The 21,439-nt window shown below is 45.6% G+C and overlaps 1 long non-coding RNA gene across 1 annotated transcript in view; it reads right to left on the bottom strand.

The window, feature by feature from the left end:
- Positions 1-21,439, bottom strand: part of LOC146035688 (uncharacterized) — a 47,545-nt gene that overhangs the window by 13,693 nt on the left and 12,413 nt on the right. Inside the window, exon 2 of the long non-coding RNA XR_014460698.1 lies at positions 21,052-21,258. This is a non-coding gene — a long non-coding RNA (uncharacterized LOC146035688). The remainder of the gene's footprint in view (positions 1-21,051; positions 21,259-21,439) is intronic.

The raw sequence follows: 21,439 nt of genomic DNA, 5'->3' as shown, positions 1-21,439 counted from the left end.
AATTCAATCGGGCATCTGTTTTTTTTACCTGTCTAAACATGTATTTGAGACATCCAATTAAACCATCACCATTAATGAAGTTTTGGGCATCAAAGCTTGTCTATCTTTAACATCTGTAAACTTATCAGTAACAATAGTTAGCTCAATTCACCAGAATTACAGATACTCAGTTGTTGATTTCCTCAATGCCAGTAACAAATATGGCTGCCTGGCTGCAGTGACATCAGCAGGTCGGCCATCTTGCCATCCCATAATCAGTGGCATTTTGTCAGTTGGTCCACTTGTGGATGTAGACAGAGACTGCCATTGGAAGAGCTAACTAGTTTGCCACGACAGCTAGTGTTTTACTTCCGGCACTTTTTGACAGGATCACGCTGTTCAGAGCACCATAACATCTGTGCTTTCCTGAACACTTTTTTTTCACTTATTTGTGCTCTTATTTCAGACATCGAAATGAGCAGAAGGGAGTTAAGACGGCTCCAGGAGGACCAGAGAAGATGGAGCCGTCAGGAAGATCATGGTAAGTGAGCTTTTTGGGGTAGTTATTCCAGCTAAGGGGGAGATTTATAAAAGCAGGGAGAGAGATAAAGTACCAAACAATCAGCTGCTGGCATTAAACATAGTTGACTGGCTGGTACTTTATCATCTGAATTTCTACATGGCATGGTATATCTCTCCCTACCTCCTCTCACTGTGTGTGGCATGCGGGTGGCAGTTGGAGTTAGCTGCACATGAGCTGTATGTCCTACCTATCACTTTGTGGGAGATTCATGAAAGCTTGGTGAGAGATTTAGGGGGAAAAGATACAGGGCCCAATATTTCAATCAGTTTTAGCCATTTAACACATGTTGCTTATGAAGAATGGTGCTCCAGACAATCAGCCCCCAAATGTAATTTCTCAAAAACATGACAGGAGCTTATTGGCTAGAGCTAAACTGTTGATAAATGGGCCCCACATTGGTCTATGTACTAAGACTTGGAAAGAGATAATGTGGACAGAGACATTTTCTGCAATTTCTCAAACACAGCCTGTAACATGGCAGTTAGGAGCCAATTGGCTGGTACTTAATCTCCAGACACTTTATCCTAGAGTTAGTACATAGACCCTAAAGTATCAACCAATCAGCTCCTAACTATCATTTTACAGGCTGAGGGGGAGATATACTAAGCCTTAGAGACTGATATACAGTAGTAGAGAAATAAAATACGAGCCAATTAGTTAACTGCTATGTTACAGGCTAGGTTTGAATGATGACAGATGCTGATTGGCTGCTACTTTACCTCTCTCCAATTGATAAAGCTACCTCTATGTCACCACTTAGCCTGCGTGGTATGTGGGCATCAGATGGAGATGTGGCCCCCACACATCAATCAACTGGCGCAATTTATCATTATGCATAAACAAACAATATTGGGAGAAATGTAATAGGATGAAAGATTCAGAAAGTTTGATATTTGGTAAGAAATCTCCAGTTTGTTTAAAGCAGCAATCATTTACACTGCAAAACCAAACTGTTTTTTTTTTTTGCAGTGTAAACGATTTCCGCTTTAAAAATCACCCATTGTGTAAACAAAATCTATGATGTAAGGGGTTTACAGACTGACTAAAAAGTGATTGGCATTGGTAAATCAGGCTGTTCATGTTGAATTTCACAGATCAGCTGAAGCTGCAGGATAGCTATTGCATGGTAATAATTAGCAGATTTGCAGACCATTGCTAGTAAAATGATGACCCTTTTAGTGCACAGGAGACCTGCAATTGCTGATCATCATCTGCAAATCACTGACATATATATGAAATGTGTTAACATTTTTAAGTAGGATCTGGGAATTTTTGTGTTTGTGTGTAATAGTGTACAGGGGCCTTAGCTGGAGATTTGCTCCATCCTACCGCACGCAATTTTATTCACACATATACAAAACATTCAGCATTTGTAGGTACTGTTGGCAAACTGGTGCAGAGGATTGGGGTAACACCTAAAACAAGGCTAAAGCCCCGTACACACTGGGCGACTTTCATGTGAAAGCCGCCCAGTGTGTACAGGGCAGTGATGAGCGGTGAGCGCAGATGGCAGAATTACCAGCAGACGAGCGGCTTTGTGTACGGCTTTCCATAGTGCTGCGCTATGGACAGCCGTCCGACCCCCGCTGATGGTGCCGGGCAGGGGGTAAGCCGCTCAGTGTGTATGCTTTAAGCGGCTTCCCCCCGAGCGATGCCAACGTTCATCGCTGTCCATACAAGCTCGGCAACATCACCCAGTGCATATGGACCATAACTTAAAAACTGCCATCTGTATTCAGCTGCTGGACCAATAAAGGGGGCTGTAAAGTCTGATGATAGTGTAATGTGGTCTCTGAGTGTCAAAATGAAGTGGCAATGGTGTATGAGGGGTTATGAATTGAATAGATAATGGATAAGTGTGAGTTTGTTATAACCAGGGGCTGTTTTATAAAGTACACAGGGGAGGAATGGCAGGGCAGATATGTGGGTCAGGAGGGAGGGATTAAGGTGCGTACACACCAGTGGCGGGCTGAACCGGGGGGCAGGGTGCCGCATGCCCCCCGGGCCGGTATATATATCACTGTCCTGGGCCTGTCTGTGTGTACAGTACCTGGCGGCCTGGCGGCCGGCAGGCAGCATCCTTACCTCCAGGACACGCTAATTATTCTTCCGCTCCTGCAGAAGAGAAGGGGAGGAAGTGATCCCCGTACAAAGCAGCTGCTGCTCCTGTGTAGAGGAGACTGCCGATGCCAGGCCTGAGACAGTCTCCAGAAGCAGCAGCAACTAGTCTGGGGGTGCAGAAACACATGACCGATTTTTATTTATTTGTAAAATGCACGCAGCCTCCGTCAGGCTGCGTGTGTGTGGCTCCCGACAGCTGGCTGCTGCTGCTGTGCTGGCTGACAGCAGGGGGAGCTAGCTGCAGAGGCAGTATGCAGCTGAGCTCCTCCAAGGCTGTGCTCCATGTGCCGGGTGTAGCAGGCAGGGATGTTCAGAAGCCTAGGAGGTAGGTGTTATATGCCTCAGGTTTTAGTTATTATTTTGGATAAGTGTTATACTTGTTCTAGTGATGTTTGATAGAGAAGGTAAGGTGTGTTCATGCTATGTGTGTCAGTGTGTACATGATGTGTGTATGTGTCTGTATACATGCTACTGAATATGCTACAGTATGTGTGTGTATGCTATTTGTGTGTCAGTGTGTATGCTACGTCACCGGTGCGTGCGCACACTCGCGCAATGCATTCCTGGGACCGCTGGAGACCCAGAGAAGATGCCGGAGGCCTGCTGTGGACGCCCGGGGACTGCGTGGACGCCGAGGGACCACCGGACACCATCAGGGGACAGGTAAGTATGCTTTAATAAAAAATATTCAAAAAACCGAAAAATTCCCCTCTCCGGAATGCTCGTGGTCCCGAGCATTTCGGATAGGGGATACTCAACCTGTATATATATATATATATCCTCAGCGCTGCCTCTGATTAAAAACTCTCTGATGACAATGCAGCTGCTGCTATCATTCATGGGCTGAGAAGCAGAGCTCAGCACAAGCCTCTGACTTCTTGTACAAAGTCTTATCGGAGATCCCTGCTGCGATCCCCCCCTGCAGCGCTGCCTGCTGCATCCCCTATAGGTTTCTATGGGGGATGCGAAGCTGCCCGATGTATCAACATCGGGCAGCCCGGCATCGCACCCCTGGGCTATCGCCATTCTAATGTGGCGATAGCCCGTTGTAGCCTATGGGTGCATATCGCACTGCCCGAGCGGCAGTGTGGTCAGTGAGGTCGCGGGGGGGTCAGCGCATATCCACGCATGCGCAGACCCCCCGGCTTCCGGCGCCAGGCATCGCAGGGACAGGCTCCTTTTGGAGCCCTGTCCCTGCGCCTGCCAGATGATACATCCCGGCGGTATTGCAGGTTATCGCAATGAGATGTCGGGCGATGTCACCGCCCCGGCATCGCATTCCAATGATAAATGCGCCCCTTAGTCAACTCCCAGTAATGCAGATAGGTGAAGCTGAAGCACTACCCCACTCTCATGCACAAAACCATTAGACCCTATTCGATCTGGGTCGGTTACAGTGTTCACATTCGATTTTGACTATGTAGTATAGATCTGGTCTGCCAAGACTATTTTTCTATTCAATTTACAATACACAAGCGTATGCAATGGGATCGAATCTGCATCGAATGTACAAAAACCATTCGATTTCAATTTGATTTTGCTACTATAAGCAAAATCAAATAGAAACATAGTGCATATCTCACCATGTGTACCCTCTACTAGAAGCATGAGCTGGAGGGAACGATTTGGGGTGAAGAGAATGGATCTGCATGTTCAGCCGTGGGGGCATTGAGCATACACACTAGAGAATATTTTATATTGCTCAGAAACCCTTTTCTGTGCAATTTGTTCCCCTAATATCTGCGACTTAAGAATTTATCGTTAAATTAGTGTGAACAAAATAAGTTTGCAATATGATTTTCCAGCTGCATTTAAATGACAGGATATAATCAATAGGCCGGTTAGTCACTGACATATCACAGAGCACTCAGTCCTAAGAATAATACAAAGTACACATCCTAGGCCTACTGTAACATTACCTTCTCATCTGTTGTGATTTTCTTTTTTAAATACATTTTAATTTATACTTATCCAGCAGTGTCCATGCCCATTATTACATTTGTTTGAGGAGTCTCTGGCTTTGGTACACCTAATAATAGTAGAGGTACCTTGCACTATACAACACATCTAGTGTATTTGGTCTATTCAACACCCCTGTCCCCATTTAGTAAAAAGCCAGACTTTCTCCATCAAAAGCCTTTTTAACTATGGAATCGATACTGTATATTATACTCTGATCAGTGATAGATGTTAGATGAACTCTAATGAGAGGGGCTCCCTATGACACTCTTATGGTGGTTCTGTAGGATAATCACAGGGTTCTGGTCTAGTACCATCAGGTCCTTTCTGAGGTTCTTAAGGTCCATACACACTGGGCGACTATGCCCAGTGTGTATGGACAGCGATGATCGCGTTCATCGCTGCGGGGGAAAGCCGCTCAGTGCATACACACTGAGCGGCTTTCCCCCTTCCCAGCACCGACGGAAGGGGGGAGGACGGAGTTATATAGCAGAGCGCTATGCACAGCCGTCCTGAAAGCCGCTCATCTGCTGGTATAACCAGCAGATGAATGGCTTTCCCGGCGATGTTGTGGGAGCACGCAGCAGTGCTCATCGCCGGGCCATACACACTGGGCGGTTTTGAGCAGAAAGCAGCTCAAAGTCACACAGTGTGTATGGGCCTTTAGAGACCTAGGAAACCCAAATTAAGGGGCCTCTACCACCTCTTTCTTAGAAAAAAAATACAAAACAATACTGTATACATATAATAATGTAGTGGGTAATTTGTGATTTCAAGTTCTTTTCTAGCTTAGACACTAGGTTATAACCTAATTGGAAAATTAGCAAGTGAACATAATTTTTTTTTAAGAAAAAACACAAAAATAATAAGTCAGACAAATTTGAGTCTTCCTGCCAGTTGGAGGACCAGGGAACAACACCCCTGCAGCTCTCTGGTAGGGCCTGTGTATTATTGCCCTGTAATGTGTTTTCCTAAATAAACAATAAGAGCATTCACATAAACATGTAACCCTCATATCCATAATCCACCCTCTTATCACTGATGTTCCAAAATGTTATTACTGTCACTGTAAAGTTACTGGTCAACAATTGCATTGTTCATGTTATCTATAGGTAATTATTATAGCTACAATATAAAAGGTATATCTTTTCAGATGATTCTGCGCAGACCGTATTTGAGGAGAGGCTGCGGTCCGAGCGCCAAAGAAATCGTCAGCAAGCCCGGGCAGAACCATCAGGAGGTGCTCGTGTACAAAGACCTCAAAGGGAGAACAGAGACAGAAGCCGCTCTCCTATTGCTGTTCTGGAGAGACCACCAGATGGACCAAACGCAGATCTGTTCCCAGATCCAGGTCCTCAACCTCCAGCTGAGAATGAGCCGAATCTCCCAGCAATAGTGGAAGACATCAACCATCAGAATCCACCTGCCATAGATGTGGAGCTCGACAGGGAGATTATAAATGCCAGGATGAGAGAGATCCTTGAACGGAACGCCCTGCCGACCATGGTGGTAGACATCAATGAGCAGCATGTCCAGTCAGCGACGATGGTAGAGATGACCGGGCTTCGGTATCCAGCAATGTTGCTACAGATCAACGAGCAGAACCTACTGGCAATCGAGGTAGATGCCAGCACACATAATCCCGAAGCCTTGCAGGTTGTGCTCGACTGGGATGAAATGCCGCCCAGGACTGTAGAGATCACAGGATTCCCATCTTGCACGATTGCAGAGGATGAAGAGACACCACCATCATGCGTCATCTGTCTGACAGAGTTCCGAAATGGAGAGCGGGTGACAATTCTGCCCTGCGGCCACAGATACCATCCATGCTGCATCTACGAGTGGACGGACGCAAACCCCAGCTGTCCCATGTGCCGCAGACAGTCCTCTCCGATGCAGGTCCTGTTTCATATCCCCTGAACATGAAGATCGATGCCACCGAACATCGTGGTAATTCCTCCTCTCTCTCTCTCTCTCCTCTCAGCTGTTATTTCATTTCCCTCTGCTTTCTGGTCTCTCCTGTTTTCTATTTCCATATCTCTTCCTGTTCTATTCTTTCTCCACTTCACCACATACATCCACACCACTCACCCATCAGCATTCAGCTATTTCTATTACACTCCTCCCACACTCATATAGTCTAGGGCAGACACACTCACATACTAAATTAGCATATTGGGCCCGATTCATAATCTGACACTTTAGCAGCACATACAGTAAAGTACCGATGTTCACAAATGGACACGACTTGGGAGCATTTTGCCACTCGTCACCGTTAGTGGTGAGGGTCCCAAGGGATTTTTCCCTGTTTTCTCCTGAATACACGGTGACACTATTGGCTCGTGTTCTCCGTGATGTTTTTTCAGGTTTTCAGGTTTTTACCTTGGGCCAAGTCGTCCCATCCCCCCCCCCCCCCCCCCCCCAAGGCATTAGTCAGGTTATTTGTATCAAAAGTTGAGGAGTTCACTACCCACCATATCCCATTCAATCCGTACATTGTGGTAATTCCTCCTATATCTCTCCTCTCAGCTGTTATTCCATTTCCTTCTTTTTCTGGTCTCTCCTCTTTTCTATTTCCATATCTCTTCCTGTTCTATTCTTTCTCCACTTCTCCACATACATCCACACCACTCATCCATCAGCATTCAGCTATTTCTATTACACTCCTCCCACACTCATATAGTCTAGGGCAGACACACTCACATACTAAATTAGCATATTGGGCCTGATTCATAATCTGACACTGTAGGGTCACATCCAGCAAAGTACCGATGTTCACAAATGGACACGACTTGGGAGCATTTTGCCACTCGTCACCGTTAGTGGTGAGGGTCCCAAGGGATTTTTCCCTGTTTTCTCCTGAATACACGGTGACACTATTGGCTCGTGTTCTCCGTGATGTTTTTTCAGGTTTTCAGGTTTTTACCTTGGGCCAAGTCGTCCCATCCCCCCCCCCCCCCCCCATGGCATTAGTCAGGTTATTTGTATCAAAAGTTGAGGAGTTCACTACCCACCATATCCCATTCAAACCGTACATTGTGGCAATTCCACCTATATTTCTCCTCTCAGCTGTTATTCCATTTCCCTGTTTCTGGTCTCTCCTCATTTCTATCCATGTTTCTCCCTGTTCTATTCTTTCTCCACTTCTCCACATGCATCCACACCACTCAACTATTAGCATTCAGCTATTTCTATTACACTCCTCCCACACTCATATAGTCTAGGGCAGACACACTCACATACTAAATTAGCTTATTGGGCCTGATTAATAATCTGACACTGTAGCAGCACATACAGCAACGTACCGATGTTCACGAATGGACACGACTTGGGAGCATTTTGCCACTCGTCACCGTTAGTGGTGAGGGTCCCAAGGGATTTTTCCCTGTTTTCTCCTGAATACACGGTGACACTATTGGCTCGTGGTCTCCGTGACGTTTTTTTCAGGTTTTCAGGTTTTTACCTTGGGCCAAGTCGTCCCATTCCCCTTCCTTGGCATTATTAAGGTTATTTGTTTCTACTACACTCCTCCCACACTAATGCAGCCTAGGGCAGACATACTCACATACTAAATTAGCATATTGGGCCTGATTCATATTCTGACACTATAGTGGCACATCCAGCAAAGTTCCGATGTTCACGAATGGACACGACTTGGGAGCATTTTGCCACTCGTCACCGTTAGTGGTGAGGGTCCCAAGGGATTTTTCCCTGTTTTCTCCTGAATACACGGAGACACTATTGGCTCGTGGTCTCCGTGCCGTTTTTTTTCAGGTTTTCAGGTTTTTACCTTGGGCCAAGTCGTCCCATTTCCCCCCCACCCCCACCCACCTTATTAGTCAGGTTATTTGTAACAAAAGTTGAGGAGTTCACCACCCACCATATCCCATTCATACCTTTTTTCTTTTCTTTTGTCGTTGGGGTTTGTCAACCTCTTTGTAGCAGGAAAGAACGTCAGTCCAGTGGCTAATGCGCTACTTTATGGAGGTGCGTTCTCTTTCCAATACACTGATCTAGTATGACCTACCCTCCTGGGGGTCAGGGGCACTGGCTGTCTAGCCGGCCTATTATGGTGTATTGGGAGGAGAGTTGGGGCCTCAACACATTCTATATGAGAATGGCCCATTGGCATAGTTAAGTACATCGGATCAGCGTACATCGTATCGCTGATAAACTGGCCGTTCTTTCTTTCTCCCACCATGCTTATTTAAAGTGCTGCAAAATAAAAAGGTTGACTGATTTTAATGGCATTTCTGTTGTCGGTGTCATTATTTGTAGATAAGTTAGATGGTATTCATTAGCAAATAAGGTTAAATGTGTGTGGTTACACTCAATGTCACATCTGCTGATATGAAGTTTAATTAAAAATGTACCCCATCCAGCCACAACCAATATGATTTATTGCTAGAATTACCCAATATCTTTGAAATCCTCAAGTTAATACCAAATTTTACAGTCACTACACCTGTACTAAATATTACTTTACCCATCAATAATGACAACATCATTGGCTCAACAGGCAGCCTAATGTTAAAAGCATTAGGCAACATTTTAAATGTGTTTGTAGAATGAGATGGTTCGGAATGACAAAATCTAAATATTGTCTAGTGCAGGGGTAGCCAACTCCAGTCCTCGAGAGCTTCCGACAGTTCATGTTTTCCAGCTCACCTTGCAGGTACAGAGGTGCATTTATTACTGACTAACACATTTTAAAAGGACCACAAGTGGAGCTACAGATGGAGCCGGTCTCCCTCTTGCTGGCGAATCGCCAGACTGTCACCACTGGCGATCCGCCAGCAGCCCGGCTCTCCATCTAACTGAGACGCGCGTGCGTCTCACATGCACGCGGGTCTCAGTTTCCGGGCGGCGGTGCGACGGAAACCTGTCCCTATCCGCTTCAGGGAGACGGACAGGGTTAGGGGGGGTGCGGGGAGGCGGTGGGGACCCCGGCTGACCGTCGACAAGCCGGCGGGGACCCGGGGGAAGCGCCGTCGGAAGGGGACGCGCGCGCATCTCGTGCGCACGCGTCCCCTTTCGCAGATACAGATAGCGGCTGGCGTCGCCATCCCCTGCAAAGACAAGCTCGGCTCCATCTGTAAATACTTCACTTGTGATTCTGGGAGGAGACATGGAAAACCGTAACTGTTGGTCGCTCTTGAGGACTGGAGTTGGCTACCTCTGGTCTCGTGTGTACCTACAATGTTGATGATGTGTGATCCCCGACTGTCACTCTTCGCAGCCGGCATTTGCAAGTGCGTATGCAATTACCAATGCCAGCACCTCACCGGGTCTCGTCACGGAACACAAAGCTTGGTACACACGTTGTCCAGTGTGTACACAGCTTTACACTGAATCGTGTCATCTTCTAGGTAAAGTAGCTCTACTTCCATGTCTTAGAGCAGGCACCATATAAAACTGCTAAGCAAGTCCCTTAACTGTAGATCCCTTATCCGAAAACTTAGGTTTTCAGAATATTTCGGGATTGGTTTTTTATTTTTCCAAACCACCTTTTTTCGGGCACTTGAATTATTTTCAGTGGAATCCATGGTCCCAAGGATGCATTGCGCGGGAGATGAAAGAAGTAATAATGTCACTGTATAGGGCATTGGTTCGACCTCATCTAGAGTACGGTGTTCAATTCTGGAGGCCATATCTCCAGAAGGATATAAATACATTAGAGACTGTACAAAGAACTAAAATGGTGCATGGCCTACATCAAAAAAACATACCAGGAAAGACTAAAAAATCTTAATACGTATAGTTTAGAGCAGAGAAGGGAAAGGGGGGACATAATAGAAACTTTGAAATATATCAAGGGTTTTAACAAGGTACCGGTGGAAGACATTCTTTACAGGAGCAAAAGAACACGAGGACATGCACTGAAACTAGAGTGAGGAAGATACAGGGGAAATTTGCAGAAAAATTACTTCACAGAAAGAGTAGTGGATAAGTGGAATAGCCTCCCATCAGAAGTGGTAGAGGCAAATACAGTAGAAAAATGTAAACATGCTTGGGATAAACATATTGATATCCTTACAAAAACATAAGGATCAAATACAGTTTGAGGTAACATGTTTAAAAAAGGGGCAGACTAGATGGGCCAAGTGGTTCCTATCTGCCATCAAATTCTACGAAGTCACCGGTGTTCCGGCGCACCCATGCAATGCATTCTTGGGACCAGGCATGGTGCTGAAGACGGATCAGACGTATTTTATCTACCCCTTTCCCTGAATCCACATACATTGCAAGACTGAGATCAAAGATCACATTACTGTGACAAATAAACAGATCTCCATCTTCTCTGGCTTTATGGTAGTACAGTATTTCATAGTAGTTCGTACAGACAGCACTAAGCTGGGCACAACAAGCTCTACTAACATTAGTTTCTAAGTATCCAGACCACTGATTGGCGGCTATTGTGAGCTGCCCCATTTCTCCTTACAAATGTCACTAGTAGTTAAAAAATCATTTAAAGAGTGAAAGATTGCACAACTATGTTCAAAGGTTAAATCCCTCTGTTATGCCAAATTCCTGCATTTCACATTTGAAAAACATTGGGCCTATTAAAGTTTAGCAAGGCAAAATCAAAAGCACTACAGTACGTTCATGTATTCTTCCCATCTAATTTCAGTGTTCACATCCGCAGGGCCGTAACTAGGGAGGGGGGGGGCTGGGGGGGTCACGCGCACCGGGCGCTGGAGGGGGGGGGAGGACGCTGTCAGGTCCGGGGACAGCCAGCGGAGGTTCAGTGACATGCAGCGGGGTTCCGGGGACTGGTGTAGCCGCTGTAGCGGCAGCTTACTTTGACTCCGTCCGTCTCCTACTAGCGCTGCGGCAGGAAGCGCTGATGACTTTGAAAAGACTTGCTGGACGCTGATTGGCTGAATTCAGAAGAATTCTTTTCAAAGTCATCAGCGCTTCCCGCCGCCGCGCTAGTAGGAGACGGACGGAGTCAAGCTGCCTCTACAGTGGCTACACCAGTCCCCGGAACCCCGCTGCCTGTCCCCGGAACCCCGCTGGCTGCACATAGGTATGTATGTTGTCAGCAGGGAGGGGGTCTCCGGCGCCAGGGGCAAGGCGGTTATTTGGTCCCCCCCCGTCAAGGGGAAGGGGGGGCACTAAATGACTGCCTTGCCCCGGGCGCCGGAAACCCTAGTTTCTGCCCTGACATCCGTCAGCATAGTTGCTGCACAGTAGGCCTGATTCACTTGCAGTTGGAGCTGCTATCACTACCACATCCTTGGAAGTAGTGATACCGCTGTATTGGTAATGCAGCAGGTGGTATGTAATAGTAGTTGCATTCTGCTGCAGTAGCAATAGATCAGGCGATTATCGAAATTCTACGTAGGCAGCCCTATAATCACGCAGCATGGCCGCATAATGTAACACACAGGGGACATTGCAGCTGCTACTGGACTGAAGACGCAGTTTTAGACAGACAACCAAAATGGTCACATGATGGCGATTTTGCTGCTACTTCTACTATAATGACCCATATCCTCTCGGTGACCACTGTTGCAAGATATTACAACACATGCTCAGTGTAACTTAAAATGAAAATAACTGCAGGGGAAAAAAATCAGGTTTGCATACATCTCTGAAACAGGCCTCCTTAAAACTGCTAGCGTCCATAGGATTCTACTTAGACACTTCTATGTGTCTCCAGCAGGGTGTGTGATCATTCTGGGGTTTCTTTACCCTGAGAATCATACACCTTTGGATACATGCAGTAGTCCTCATTGGTGCACTGAGAAGTGATTACTCGGTATTTCACAAGCAATATGGTCAGTGGCTACTAGTGTGGCCAATCACGGGATCGGCGGGATCCCTGAATTTGGCCTAAAGAAGTCAGAGATTTCAATGCGCAGTCTAATGCCGGGCAGTGTCTGAGCACTCGCTCAGACGCTGCCCGGCTATTCCCGTAGCCTGACCCCGGCGTGTGGCCTGCGTAGTGTGGCAGTAGAAGTCACGCTGCGCAGGCCACACGTCACCAGTCACTGCCCGCCTCTTCTCTGCCCGTCCGCCTGCCCGCCGGTCTGCCTCCGCCTGCACCGTGCACCTCCAAACCCACTCCTGGCTGCCCGCCCGCTGCCTAATGTAAGTAAATGTGCGGGTCGGCCGGTGTGGGTTTATTGAAAATAATGGCATTTTTGGTGTGGATGCCAATCCCAGGATCCCGGGATTGAGCATTTTTCCATCCCGGAACCCGGGATGGAAAAAATGCCCTGGGATTGGCATCCCTAGTGGCTACATCCAATAGTACAGGGATAGCTAACTCCAGCCCAGCTACCAACAGTTAACGTTTTCCATGTCTCCTCACAGAATCACAAGTGAAGTAATTAACTCCACTTGTGGCTCTTTTAAAATGTGTCAGGCAGTAATGAGTGCACCTGTGTACCTGCGAAATGAGCTGGAAAACGTGAACTGTTGGTAGCTCTCGAGGACTGGAGTCGGCTACCCCTGCAATAGTATAACAGAGGTTGTCGGCGACTTCACACTGCTATTTATTTGGCTAGTAATAATAATAAAGTTAGTCATATACAATGTCTGGAGAACCATTTACCATATGTTAAAGGGTTGCCACAGTAAAGACAAATAGCAACTACTTGGTAACTATTAAATTATGCCCAATACAACATTATTCCCTTGTTGAAGGAAAGTGTTTCCCTGGGAAATAACAATAGCTGTAGAGAATTAAAAGCCCAAATATAAAATAGAATTGATCTGAGAATACAGAGACCTAATAAGCCTTAATAACCAGTTTATAATGAGAAATGTCATAGGTTGTTCATATAGATACAAATGAATTAGCAGTGGGTGAGATTCCCTTGCTCTTCAACTTAAGATTCGAGTGCTATACAATCTTTGCTATCGCTGTATTTTTTTTACATACACTTCATACAATCAGATTAGATTTGCACTATATAGTCATTGCTGCCCTGTTTATCTGGGATTCGATTTGTGCTGTCACGGGAGCGCGCCTCGGGATCGCAAAGTAAAAAAACCTGTGCGATCTGCATACGATGTGCATGGGATGTGCATGTGATTTTGACTATATAGTCAAAATCTCATGTCAAATCTCACCATGTGTACACAGCATTAGAGGCAGACAAGGAGCATAGAAATTTAAACCTCAAAAATATACAGACCTTTCATATTTATTAAATAAAAAACATTTATAAACTCACTGTACAAATAATAAACATAAAATATACAGAATGAAAACACTCCACACACATACTGTATATATGGTCGCCAGAAAATATTGCACTCACTTCTTCTTACCAATGCAGTTGGAAAGGGATAGTGAGGGAACAATAGAAACAAATATTTCAGTGACTGCTCACTGTAACATAAGTAGGATCTTGTTACATTAATTCTGACCTTTGCCAGATTCCTGCTACTTGACTAACTTCATTAAAAAAATTAAAATAAAACGCATGTACAATTTCCAATCTATTGAACAAGAGAACAGCTAAACACTACACCAGGCCATTACTTGTATGCAGTGCCCAAGTCATACTTGCCTACGCTCCCATAATGGCCGCAAGGCTCCCGAAATTTGCATCTGCCTCCCTGTCTCACGGAAAGGTTGGCAAGTATCCTGCAATTTTTCTTTGACCCCTGGAGTTTGAAGCTGCCGTTTGAGGCAGTTTGGGGAGGAAGCGGGGCTAAAATGATGAGAATTAGCCCCGACATCTCCCGGAAGTGCTGCGAATCACAGCATTTATCTGGAATGGGTGTGGTGCTTACTAACATTAGCGTCTGCTCCACCCCCCCCCCCCCCCAGAGATCAGTCTCTCCTCTCCAAGCGACACCAAAGTAGGCAAGTATCCCCCAAGTAGAATTCCATAGAGAAAATAATAGATAAATCATGTTCTGGAGAGACTAGAATTCAATGAAGAATATTTATTATAATCATCATCATTATTGTTATTGTTCTCCTCCTTTATTCATATGGCGCCACAAGGGTTCCACAGTGCAAAAAAACACAGAATGAAGGCTAGAGGTTATTATATCAGTCATCTTACCAGAAAATTGGGGTATTCAAAATGTAGTTAATATACAGTCAGACACCATACCGATGGTCAGAATACTGACAGCAGCATCCAGACAGTGAGAATCCCAAAAGTACAGGGATTAGGATTAAAATACTGGGATCTGTCAGAATCACAACCATTGGGATAATGCATGTCAGGATTATCAATACCATCCCGGGTATGCTACTAGAGCAGAGATCGGAACGATAACCTTAACTTCCAGAACCTTACCCGAATATTCAATGTATGGCGATAATATCGGCACACACCTATTCAATTTTGGCCATTTTCATCTGTCTTTCCCCCATGCAAATACAACTTTTGGTACTTGTGTATTTTGGCGGCGCCCCCGATCTCCATCGCGCGATGTTTTCATCGCATCGCATGCCATGCACCCGATGGCATGCGATGCGACGCGATTTTTGCCCCTATGATATGAAAGATTGTTTAAGCACCCTAATGGGTGCTTACAATGTTAAATGCACCCCGACGCCACCCCCCCTCCCCACTATAAACGTGAACCCGAAGCGTGGCGAGCGGCGGCGGTACGCGTCTTCTGACCTTTTCATACCCCCACTATCCACGTCGGCGTGGAGTTGAGAATAGAAGTGTGGCGAGCGCAGCGAGCCACCGAGCCCGAAGCGTGGCGAGCGCAGCGTGCCCTGCGAGGGGACGCGGATACCTTCACAGGTATCAGAGTCCCCTTGCGGGCTTCACAGGTATCCCTGTCCGCTCGCCACGCTTCGGACTCGGTGGCTCGCTGCGCTCGCCACACTTTCTATTCTCATCTCCACGCCGACGTGGATAGTGGGGGTATGAAAAGGTCAGAGGACGCGTACCGCCGCCAATCGCGGGCTCACTGCGCTCGCCACGCTTCGGGTTCACGTTTATAGTGGGGGGGTGGCGTGGGGGTGCATTTAACATTATAAGCACCCATTAGGGTGCTTATACAATGTTTAATCGCATCGCATGGTATGGCATTGTATGCCATATACAATGGCATACAATTTTAAAATTGTATGCCATTGTACAATATTGCGCGATATCGCATCGCATCGCATGCCTTATGGTATGCGATGCGATGGGCGCCGCCAAAATACACAAGTACCCAACTTTTTACATATAGCATCTGCATTGTCGCTAGATTGTTCAATTTTTCGCCATTCCAGGTGTTTTTCAACTGTCTGAACATTTTCAACAGATGGAGATCGAATAGCGATTACAATTTTAATAGGTTTTATTTATTTAACCTCTCTACTATTTTAAAGACTTGCTTTTAAAACTACACCACCACAGCCCACCAGGTATAGTTACACGAAGGCTCTTGTTCTGGTTCACTCGCAAAGGCAAAATCCTTCTCAAATGGACAAAACCATGTGCACTGCAGGTGGGGCAGATGTAACATGTGCAGAGAGAATTGCATCTCTCCCCCCTGCAGTGCACATTGTTCTGTCCATTTGAAAATGAATTTGCCTTTGCAAGTGAACCAGAATAAGGGCCATAGTGTGGGGGTACTACAAACAAAGAAGAGTGCAGGCAAAAAGGTATGTACATGCCAGTAGGGGCGTGGCTTTATAGCTGGTTCATCACTTCGGGGTCCCATAAATACAGGCTGCCACTGGAGACCAGTGTAAGTACATTGCCGGCTCCTACATGTCACCCCTCAGCAGATAACACCCAGGGGGACCCGCACCCCTCACTGCAGCAGTCTCTATCACCCTTCTTTTACCATTGTAAAGCGCAACGGAAACTGCTGCGCAATGTAAGAAACTGGAAATAAATAAATTAATTCTGCTTTACATTTTTTTCCCTTCTTCCTAATCAGGACGGTATCCTGTTTATTTTGTGATGTGAGTGATACTTTTTAGTTTTAATCTATTAAAATGTATGTACCTAACATTTTGATAAACCAATCATTTCTAATTTTGGATGTACCTCCAGAAAACAACAAGACTTTTTTCTCTTATCATACAGGAGTAGTTCGCAAGGTAGGACATACAGTAGAATTCATATTATCTCCAAGTGCTCAGCGCCTTAATGGCGCCTGGAGAGGTGCTCAGGTGCCCAGAGAGGAGGAGCCTGTGGGGCCGATTCAGACCTGCACACAAAAGTCTGAATTCAGCCCATATTCCTAAGGTGGCTCCATTGCACATGCACATGTCAGTAACTCACAAGCGCAGGGCCGGCTGAGGGCGTCTTCAGAAATGTTTCACTTGGCAAGGCTCTGATTGACAGGAGGAGATGTGCATGGGTGGTCACCTGGCATCTCATGGGCATGCCCACAAAAACTGGTGAGAGCGCCCATAAAACCGTTGGACAGGTTAGCACGAACGTTCATTTGTCTGTTTAGGGCAGGTGCATGACATTGGTGCCCGACCCTATTTTGCTTCAAACCCAGCAGGCTCCTGGGTCATGCCACGAGAGCCAGGGAGAGGAGAAATCCTTTGATGATAAGTAACCACTGAATGCTTTCTCCTCTGTGCAGGTGCTAGCAAACTGATGTGTACCTGCACAGGGGCACGGAAGGCTGTAGGCGTGCACTCAGCAGTGCGGTGTCAACCTGCTCACTGGCTTCCAAACACACGCAGCCCAGCAAGCAGGTCTGAATTGGGTCATGTGTCTGAATGCCCTCAGAGAGGAGCTTGTGCCCGGAGGGGAGAAGCCTGTGATCAGGAGCTGGAGAGAGGGGGAGCCTGTGACCAGGTGCACGGAGAATAGGAGCATGTGATCGAAAAACCTCCCTCTTCACCCCTCTCCTCATTCTCTACCCTACCCCTCTGTCCCCTCTTTCTTATTCCTCCTCCGTCTCGGCTCTCTTTATCTCTCTCTCTGCCACTAATCTCTCTCCTCCCCACACTTCCCCTCTCTATTTCCTCCCTCTCTAGCTGACCTTATCTAACTGGTACGGTCTCTCCCCCTTTCTCTCCCTAACACACTCTCTCTCCCTATGATTTTGTTCTCACACTCCTGTTCGCACACCTCCCTGTCTCTCTTGCTCCCCCTTTTTTCCATGAAGCCCCCGTTCTTTCCCAGCGGTCATTCAATTCAGCGCACTGTGAACAGTGCTGTGATAAAGCTCCCCAGCATTATTTATCAGCGCACTGTTAAGTCTGACTAGTGGAGTCTGCGTGCACCCCAGGAGTTTTGCAAGCAGAAATCCCACAAAACTATCTTGGCAATGCTGTGTTGTGCCCTAGTGTGGTGCGAACACAGCAGTGCGATAAGACACTTTAGTCTCAGAGTGCTGTTACTTCAGTGAATATTGTCATTCTCCGTCATAATAGCGCTTCCAATTGGAAAGCCTCAGAAGCTCCAACCCAGTGCTATTTGCAGTGCGCTGAATTAAAATTGAACTCTGCCTCATATAGTCTCTCTTCTGTCCCCCCCAGAAGAGAATTTGTAGTGACAATGGTGGGGGCCATTTCATAATATTGCTATGGGGCGCACAAAGTACTAGTTACGCCCCTGCCTTGTTATTATAGAAAGCAATAATTATCAGGTGCAAAAGAATAATTCATAATTCTTTAAAACACTCTGAGCTCATTAAATTCTAATTTAAATTATGCAGCTCCAAAATGTAATCTGGAAATGAATTTATGTAGACACAAATAAGGAGAATATATATTTTGTAATATTTGCATATATAGACATAAAGATATTCAACTGACTTATAAATTAATATTGTCTATCAACAATCCAAATAGGCAATGCACAATCACCATCAACCGACCAATTATAATTTAATGTCCATAGATGAGCGCTATGCCCAGTGAACAGGTGTTTAATGTAGTGCAAGATGATTTTCTTCCAACGACATGGATATTGGTCAAGGCATAAACGGTAGTAGAGGTCCAGCCTTAGGTGACATTGTTGACTATATAGCAAATTCCAATTGGAATTCAAGGGGCTGGATACACTGACTTATGATGAACTGGTTGTTTTAAGAAGCAATAAGAAGTAAGTTTAATTTATATAGCGCACTTTCTCCAACAGGACTCAAGGCTCAATAGAACCACTGGAAATAGATAAGTGAATTAGATGCCAACCTTTTGCGCTGCATAGGGACAGCAGGCATTGTGCCGGGAGCATCAGTACCAGACCTGCACAGTGAGGACAAGTATGGATACAACTGGTGACAGGGAGCTGATGCAGGACTCTGATAACAGCAATGATAGACCCACACGCCGGAAGGTGACATGATCACCACTGGCAGGGCGCCATTGCAGGGCTCAGGTAACATCAGCGTCCACCTGCACGCTGTTAAGACCAAAACACTGCTAGCAGGGGGCAGATACACACTTCTAGTGCTGTCAGATCCAAACCCGCTTGATGAAGAGGAGGAGTAGGGATAAGGTTAGCAGAGAGCCAGGGCTGCAATGAAGTAGCAGCCATGCCGGTCCAAGCTGTCTCTATGGAAATGTAGCTGTCTAATCAGAGGGAGGGCGTTCAGTTCATATGCAAGTAGCAATGGGCAAGGATAGGTTATAGTGTGTAGACCCCAACTTTTCTCTGCTGTTAAGGCTATAGCGGTTTCCTCAGATGATAGTTGGGGTCATCCATATTTAACAGATGCCACAGCCAATCGGTATTCAGATGTACTTATTGATCTCAGGTTTATCAAGGATTTACCCAAACATACAGAAAATGGGGATGATTCATTCAATACAAAACCCACCTTAACATATAATATACAAACCATACAAACATTTTCAATAAATATAGGCAATACAGTTACATTATTAATGGAATCCAGCATTACTTATAATACAATACAATATTAAAAGATTTTAATCTTATATTTTTATTATCTTAATTATTTGCAATCTCTTTTTCATCTTTTATTGTTGTGCGTATATTTTGGGTTTCCAATGGAAGGCCCTGTGATATATCCCAGTGCACAACACTGACATTATCTCAGCCCTCACTACTGGGACAGCATGGACTGCTCACTACTGGGACTCATCTGAGTGGGCATTACAACAGGAACAAAGCTGAATGAAAACATGGTTGGGAAATAAACGGACCTCCAGCTGCTTCAAAACTACACATCCCAGCATGCCCTGCAATACTTTAAAAATACTGTAGCCAGGCATGCTGGGATTTGTAGTTCTACAACAGCTAGAGGGACAGTTATTGCCCACCCCTAGTGTAGTGGTTAGCATTACAGCCCATGACATTTGTGGACAAACAGAGCCTGTTTCTCACCAAATAACGGAATGTAAGGATGACATCATGGGTGACAGTTCTGTATGTTGGAGGTGGCAAGATATAATCTCAATTTGGCACCCCTAAATTGCTATATGTCACCCCCATGTTACAAATGGAGAAACTCTCATCAGAGCAGCTCCCAGCGCGACTACTGCCATGCGTCGTCCACCAGAATGGGGCGCGTGCACCTCCTGTCCCCATTCCCCCAGAAACCTGCAGATGGCGGTCTGGAGGCAACAAAGAGAATGACCCCATCTGTATATCTCATAATAAAACAATCAACCAGACATAGGGCATTGTGCACTCAGTCATCATTACCTGCCGCTCTGTATAGCCTACCTATCCAATTCTCTACCAGACGGAGACCAGGGTGTAGGGTGTGGGGTCTGGGGATAATCAGATGGATGTGGATAGCTGGCATACTTTTTTCAATAGGAAAAAAAATCAGAAAAACTAGGACACCGTGATACAAAAATGTAGGAACCACTACAGTTAGCGATACTATAATTATTATCACGCTGCAAATCCCTGTGCAGAAGCTGTGTGATCAAAGCACTTGCCAATAGACAGAAAGGAATACAATAATGTCAATATAGTTATAAATCCAACTGCAGAATATCCATGTGCTATAGTAATAAATATATATATATATACGTAACAGGGTGAGAAGATAAAAGCTGTCCCTATGCTAGGAGATATGCATGCAATTTGGACACTTTTTATGGGACTGCAGTGACCAATCACATAAAAAGTGGGCAAATTGCATGCATTTAACAGCAGGTCCAATGCGATGTGCGGCCCCGTGCACATCACTCCGAGCAGTGGCAAACGCAGGATTTTCAGAAGGGGGTTTCCAGAGGGGCGGAGCAAAGCACAGAGATGGACACTTAGGTGACCCAGTATATGTCGGGTCAGTTAAAGTATTATAGATAGACCAAATGTATATAAATAATAATAAAAAAAAAAATATATATATATATATATATATATATATATATATATATATATATATATATACAGGGAATGAAGACAATGGCACTCTGAGGTCTTGTTTAAATAGAAGAAGTGTATTCAAAGATACATGCTGCTGCTGACGTTTCGGAGCTCTCGCTCCTTTATCAAAGCGTGTGGGTAAGACAAAGTGACATAGTGAAATCTTACCTTAAGTAGGATGTCTTCCCGCCGGTGCCCCGTGTAGGTTCCCGCCTGCTGCTCACGCTGCTTGTTCCGGAAAATGGAAGTTGGCGGTAGCCGGAAGTTTAGGTGGGGGAAAATGCTCAGGCGCTATGCGTGACCCGCAAGCGTCTTGGTCTCCAAGGAGATCTCCCTGCATGACTAATCTATGATGCGTCTCAGCTGGCGGGGAACCTAGGAACGGGTGCACAGGGTGAAAAAAGACATTAACATGCGTGCAGATTAAACTGTATACATATAATACCTGCAAAAACATTTGCTGTGCATAACTGGCATATTACAGTATGGGCATATGGTTCCAAGAAAAAACGTGAAAAACATTATAAATATTGTGTGGTACATCTAATAAAAATAA

Source organism: Crinia signifera, chromosome 9 (genome assembly GCF_055691185.1).
Source record: "Crinia signifera chromosome 9, ASM5569118v1, whole genome shotgun sequence".
Taxonomy (NCBI): domain Eukaryota; kingdom Metazoa; phylum Chordata; class Amphibia; order Anura; family Myobatrachidae; genus Crinia; species Crinia signifera.
Note: the sequence above shows the minus strand (reverse complement) of the source record. Positions and strands in the feature narration are given on the sequence as shown.